Source organism: Lactuca sativa, chromosome 3, assembly GCF_002870075.4.
Source record: "Lactuca sativa cultivar Salinas chromosome 3, Lsat_Salinas_v11, whole genome shotgun sequence".
NCBI lineage: Eukaryota > Viridiplantae > Streptophyta > Magnoliopsida > Asterales > Asteraceae > Lactuca > Lactuca sativa.
Window position 1 is genome coordinate 164654851 of NC_056625.2, and position 7615 is coordinate 164662465.

The 7615-nt window shown below is 31.9% G+C and overlaps 1 long non-coding RNA gene across 1 annotated transcript; it reads right to left on the bottom strand.

Annotated features, from left to right (window-relative positions):
* Positions 1–5800: 5800 nt before the first annotated feature.
* Positions 5801–7239, bottom strand: LOC122196911 (uncharacterized). The gene is made up of 2 exons (XR_006189412.2): positions 6551–7239; positions 5801–6333 (listed from the first exon to the last, which is right to left on the bottom strand). It is a non-coding gene; the product is annotated as an uncharacterized LOC122196911 (long non-coding RNA).
* Positions 7240–7615: the final 376 nt, after the last annotated feature.

Genomic DNA, 7615 nt, shown 5'->3' on the forward strand with positions numbered 1-7615 from the left:
ACAATAACGCTTTGTTGAGGCTAAAGTAGATTGATGGGTATGTTATCAGGTTGGTTTTTTTTTATCTAATTCATATTTAATTGAACGTGTTCTGCAGCAGCAGTCCTTTGATTATCCTACTGAAATTTTGTTACAAAGAAAAATGTATTTTTGACATTTTTCCTATCTTTTCAGACCTGCACTATGAAGTCGTCTATTTGAAAAAGTGTATGTCCTTAGAGGTGGATAATTTACGGATTATTTTTATTATCTGTGATTATAGGTAATTTACGAGTTATTTTGATTAGTTGTGATTAGAGGCAAATTCTTGGTTACATTTAAATCTATTCAACAACGGTAACAATCAATTGCAACCATGATCAGAGGTGGAGTCCCTCCTTTTCCTATCAACAGGTGCATGAAAATTACCTCCTCTCATCATTATACAAAAATTGCCACTTTATTGGTTATTCTTTTATATGTAGATTCGTATGTTGGATTTTGAAAAAGAGTAACAACATAATTATGTTGCAATTATATATGCTAATTGTTCAAATTAGTAGAGTATTTATGGTATTTTTTGTCTTACAATTTATGAATTGGATCGAATCCGGAACTACAAGCCCATTAACGGCATGAAATTGAGAAATAGATGAGATCGATTAAGAGGAAATAAAGAGTAGTCAAATAGATAACGGATTGTTGTCTTGATACATTGACGCATGTTTTTTTGGCTAAACACTTTTAGTCATTATGTTGTTGATTAGGTCAAAAAGATACAACTGTAGGATTTTTCTAATTGAATTGGATCTTAATCGGACTTCGTATTGATTTTTAGTCCAACTGCTTCAACGATTATTAAAATTAAGGAACAACCTTAGATCAAAATCTGATATTGCAAAATGGTTACCGGTATAACTGCGATTGTATATTATGACTATTAGTTGGGTTCTTTGTCATAAATGGAATTTGTAAGAACTGGTTTGCACTATAATTCACAAAAATGTTGTGTCACCAATTTCTTGAAGTTCCCACTAATAAGTCTAGACTACCGATGCATAGTCGTTGCATTTTGATCTTGGTTTAAAAAAGCGCACATCAGGCGCGCATCGCAGCGAGGCGCAGCTAAAAACGCTTCGGTATGCTGTTGCGATGCGAAGTCCATGTTGCGAGGTGATGCGTGCGCATCCAAGTGCATCCAAGCGCATCACGCTTCTGTGCATCCCGATGCATCCTGGACAGGCCCGATTTATTTGAAAATTTTATATAAAATCCAATTAAAAAAGCCCATGCATTGTTTAATTAAACTAATCGGCCCTACTTTTATGTACCCTAGATTATGAGATTACGTGTAGCCATGTACAATACTCCTAACCCATACCCATGCGTACGTTCTTCTTCTCTCTTTTCTCTTGCGACTGAATCTTCTTCTTCTCCCTTTCTTCTGTCTTTCTTCTCTCTTTCTTTATCACTGATCTGATCGACATCTTCTTAGATCATCACTCATTAGTTCATCACTCACCTCTGTTTTATTCTACATTTCTACTCTTCTATAATGGATACTCGATCTAACATTGATCCGGCAAGAAGATATGATACCCAAGACCCTAAGATAGAAACAACTTCACATGCACTTTCTGCACAAAAGTTGTTAAGGGAAGAGAATATTGGCTTGTCTGGTGATGAGGATGGAGATATGGTGCTTGAGGTTGATGATTATGATGATGATGATGAATGATGGAAATGATATTAGGGTCTACTAGTTTCATTTTGCATTATTGTTAGACTATTAGTTATTTAGTTATTAATATTTGCTATTATGCAGTATGCACTACTTTTAGGGTCTGTTAGTTTCATTTTGCATTACTATTAGACTATTAGTTATTTAGTTATCAATATTTGCTACTATGCACTACTATTTATATATATATTTATGGTGTTTTAGTATACTGGTAATCATGCATAACACATTCTGTTTCACTAATGACTACTTGTGCGCCTCATCTACGTGATGCACGTGCATTCGCATTGCGCATCGCGCATCGCACTTCGGGACCCTTATCGCATTGGAGCGCATCTCGCTTTTTAAAACCAAGATTTTGATTTTTCTTTTTTTGAAAAAAAAAACCCAATATAGCATCGTAGTCTAAAAAATGCCTTCATATAGCATTCTATTTTCACTTTTTTATTTTATTTTATTTTTTTATTTTTTTTCAGAAATCTATCAAACATCGCATCTTACTTTCATTTAAAAAAATACACCAACATAGAATTGTATCACCGTTTTTTAAATTTACCCTATTATAGCATTCTACTCATATTTTATTTAAACTACACTATATAGCATTGCAGTTTAATTTTATTTTGGAAAACCTACTCAAATTTAGCATTTCATCTTCACCTTTTTTGAAAATTATCATCATATAGCATTTCATTTTCAATTTTTTTTTTTGGAAAAACTACCCAAATTTCCCTCCTTATGAAATATGAAGAATATGTGGAGAACTATGTTGAATAGGTAAACACCTTTCTATTTTTATAGTTACAGAACTATTTATCAAAATGTAGTTACAGAACTATTATGTTATTCTTCTTTCCCAGGTTCAAGTCTTATAAAAACAAAACTATTTACCAAAATGTATCTGAAAACTGCCCCTACATACTATTTTTATAATTACAAATTTTTTATTCTAACATTTTTGGACCAAACTACCCCTGCATACTATTTCTATAGTTAAAAATTTTGATTTTAAGATTTTTGGACGAAACTACCCCTGCATATTGTTTTTAAACTTTAAAAAAAATTGTTTTTAACAGTTTTAGAACAAATTGCCCCTGCATACTAATTTTATAGTTAATTTTTTTTTATTTTAACAGTTTTAGATGAAAATGCCCTTGCATAATGTTTTTATACTTAAAAAAATAAATTTAACAATTTTGGATGACACAACTCTTGCATATTGTTTTTATAGTTAATCTTTTTTTTATTTTTCAACGGTTTTGAACACAGATTGATGTTGAATATATTTAAGTAGTAAATTGAGTAAATAACGATATACTTTGCATTTTGTTTTTATTCCTTTACCAAAAAACAGAGTACATAGTCTTTTTTTGTTTTTCCATATTTAGGTGCTAAATGCAATAAATAGCAACGAGCTTTGAATTTACACATTTTTTCTTTTTTGTAATTTCTTTTATTTTTTTTTTCCAAAAACTAAAATGCATTGCTATTAGGTGCATTTTCCATTTTTATGAGTAAAATGACCCAAATGGCAACATACTTTCAGTTTATATGTATTTTTTTTGTTACATTTTTACGAGTGAAATGCCACAAGTGCATTCTCATTTAGGAAAGAAGAACCATGGATACACCAGCCGTCGGATTTAATCTCCGATTTCACAACCTCACCATTCTTTAAGGTAACTTCTATACCAGACGTATGCTATGTTTGTTTTTTTGTTGTCTAAGATTACATTTTCTAATTTTGTTTTTATTTTTTTATTGTTGCACAACAGCTGTTTGCTGGAATACCTACATGAATCTACATGTCAAGAATGAAGCTTTTTTTTAGATGAATTTGTCACCGCTATTTTTCGTTGATTTGTAGTATCACCTAGGTAACTTTTGTTAATTTTTATGTTCCTTTTACTATGTTTAATATATTGATTGATAATAAAATGAATGAACATAATAGATCATGCATTTGTGAAATTGAGTTTATGAAAATACTTTTTTTTCAGGGGTAGCTGTTGCCTGGAAAGCTGCAAATATGAAAACTAGAACTACAGTGGTCGTATTTGGACTAGGTGCAGTTAAGCAAGCTGTATGATTCTTATGAACTTATATAAATGATTTTTATGAACTTATATAAAGATGCAACTTTAAAAGGGTCCATAACAATAAAATAGGACAGTGTATGTTTTTTAAATTGACTTGCCCTATAACAATACTCAAACTATAAATAAATAGTTGATCAAATGACATTTACAAAGTACAAACAATGGAAAAAAATGCCGGATCCGACCCCCACAACGCGGGAGTCCCCACCTAGTTAATATTATATGTTACCTATCATGTCACATGTCAACCTATTAATTCTCTATTTAAAATTTCTCACTCTAATTACATTAAATTAACAATTGATTCTTCATTTCAAATTTTAAAATTTAAATTTCACACTCTAGTTACATTAAATTAATAACATTAGAATAAAAAATTAAATTAAATTAAAATATATTATAAGGTGATATGCTTTCATGTATTTATTTAAATCAACGATTATAATTTTATATAACTAAAAAATATCTCTTAATTAAAAATTTATTTAAAATAATTTATTTGAAATAATTGATTAATAATTTTAAGTTTTTACTATGAAAGTTTAATTAATTTTATAATCGTGGTTCTCACGGGTTATAAACTAGTATGATAATATAATAAAGAAAAAATATTTTTTAACATGTGTCCAAAGGGTAAACATAAGAAACATTAATTACGTAAAAAATTATCATAATTAAATATGAAAATACATTAGTTATAGAGAATTTTTCTAATTTGAAAATTTTGAAATAAATTAATTATAGAGAATATTCTGTGTAATTAATGCATTTCCTCTATAAAATTTCATATATTATAAAATCCAGAGAATAAATTAAATAAGTAATCAATAATTTGCAAATTGTAATCTTTTAGTAAGTTGAAAATAACATCAAAAAAACCTTGTCCATATTTGTCCACCGGAAAATAGCACATGGAGTTCCATATCATTTGTCAAACGATAATGACTTGTAGATGTAACATAGTTTATGTTTTCTTCACGTTTGGTCTTTTAAGTTATTTTTTGTCCACATATTACCATTTAACTTGTTTGGATTGTTCATATTACGTCTTTATGACCAGTTAGTGTAGGTTTTAGTCGGTCATATGGATGTAATGTAAACAGTCCAACAAGTTCAATTGTAATATATGGACAAAAAACATAAGGGACCAAATATGAACAAAAGCTAAAATATGTTATCCTTATAAGTCATTAATCTTTTGTACAAATAATTTATTCACATCACTAGAGAAATGGTAGTTGGTCAAATAAAGATGAACTAAGCCAATTGTGCTTAGTTGGAACTAGGATGAACAACTAGTTTGGTATAGCCAATGGTGCTTAGTGCCAAACCGGACTGAACCCAATTTGGAACCGGAACCAGTTTAGACTAATAATGAGAACTGATAAGTGATAACTAGACTAGTTAGACTATACCAATTATGGTGCCGATGTCGGTTTTTGGTTCGATAATCGGCACATGTTCTTATGAAGTTTGTACAACTAGTTGATGAATTGAGCCCAAATGATTAGAATAATACCAAATCAACCAACAAAAATTAACCCAGTATATAAAGAAATAAGGTGTTTACATAGTCTAAAATGAAGTACAAATAGTAAACTCAATGCTGAAATAACATAAATTCTGGGGATAATGTCACTGTAGCACAATAAACTTATGTCGTTTGTCTAATTTGATCAGTAAAGGTTTTTTTGGCACATTAGACCAGTAAAGTCATGTTTTACCTATCAATTAAGCCATTTTGGTCAAACTTAACCGGTTACCAGGTCACAAAACTGATGTGGCATTTAATAATTAATTTGTCTTTGTTATTTGGTAGCCACATCATTTAAACCACATAAATAATAATTTATTTTTTATTTTTAAAATTAAGATAAATGTAATTAACCCTAAATCTACGGTCTTTATTATTTGGTAGCCACATCATGTTTTACCCAAGCACTCTCCATCAACACCCCAAATTTCTTCCCTAAAAGCAATGTTTTAAAACCCGGGTTTTTAGTTGACCCGGTGTGATGACCGGTTCACGGGTCAACCCGGTTTATGGTCTTTTTCTATTTCTATATATTTTTACTTTCATGCATAATACATAAACATATAAAACTAATAATTTAATGTCCACAAAGTTTAAACATTGAAAAACATTGAAGAAACCGCAAACGGCTCGTTGTTTTGGCGTTCGCTACTTGTATCCAACTATCCAAACTCTATTGAAACGGGTCAAACCGGTTTAACCGGTTCAACATAAGCGGTCGAAACACGGTTTAGGGGAAACCCGGCCTGTTCGATCCGGTTCGCATTTTTACAAAAAACCGGTTTCAATTGACCCGCCTTCTACCCCGGGTCACGGTCCAACCGGTTGAACCGCCGGGTCGACCCGGGTTTTAAAACATTGCCTAAAAGTCATCCTCTACCGCCACCATAGTCCGCCTCCCATAAATCCATCTCTCGCTGCAATAGATTTTGCTTTTTCACTCCACCAGAAAATCGATCTCACTCACACCAGAACTCGATCTGTCCCACAAACCCATAAATCGATCTCTGATTGCAGCAAAATTTGATTTTTGATAATTTATTCGTTGAAGAAAAATCAAACCCACCATCGCAGATGTTTTCTTCTTAGATGTTCAGAAATCTATGTTCTATATTTGTATTTTTTTTTTCTTGTATTAGACAAAAGGGGACGGGAAAGGTAGGAAATCAAACATTACTGGTGTATATATTATCTTACCTTATACCATCGACTAAGATTCTTTCGTTGCTATTGGTCTTCATAAGAAGATGAAGATGAAGAGAAGAGAGTATTGAAACAATCTAGAAAATCAATCAATCTTTTGGATCTGTCCCATAAGCTCACCGTCTTTGGAATCATTGGAAAAGAAAGACAGAGACGGGTTAATCGGTAATGAAAGAGTCGAAATCGATGGTGGCCACATTCAAATTCCGTTGGATGTTCACAACTGACTTTTAGTGGAAGAAATTGATGACGATAATGCATTGTTCACGTTCAGATTCAAAAAATCTGGATTCGATTACCACGAAGACGACAAGTACTAATCTCGATTGAATGCATCTAGGTCTGGTATTGGATCAGGTTTCAGATTCGGATTTGGGATGAAGAAGATGAAGAAAGGGATGTTGAAGAGGGCAAGAAACAAAGAACACATGTTCAGATTCAAAATTTTTGGATTAGTCACTGTCCTTGGCGTCCTCCGACTGTGGATCGGTGATGGAATGGGAAAGTGTGGATGTGAATGAACAAGAAACGAAGAACACATCTGACATAGAGAGAGAGAGAGAGAGAGAGAGAGAGAGAGAGAGAGAGAGACGTTTAATCGATTAAAGAGGGAGAGAAATTTAATGACTTTTATGTTTGACATGGCATATCTACGTGTGATCGGAGGGAAAATGACTTAGGATGGTAACTACCTCTTACATGTGTTCACATATTGGCAACTCCTTCTTTTTTGTACATAATAAAGCAACTAACTTGTTTTAACTGTTTAAATTACACTAATATTATCGGTTAATACATGTTTTAATCGGTAACTCAAAGGGAAAATGACTTAGGAGGGTAACTACCTCTTATCCGTGTTCACATATTGGCAACTTCTTATTTTTTGTGCATAAGAAAGCAACTAACTTGTTTTAATTGTGTAACATCTCAAAAATCATGACCAAAAATTTCGTTTTTAATTTAATACTAAAATCATAATTGTCAAACCATTAATTTAATACTCCGGCATCGGGCCCCGCCCGGCATCGAGCCCCGCTCGGTATACAGATCTGTCTCACT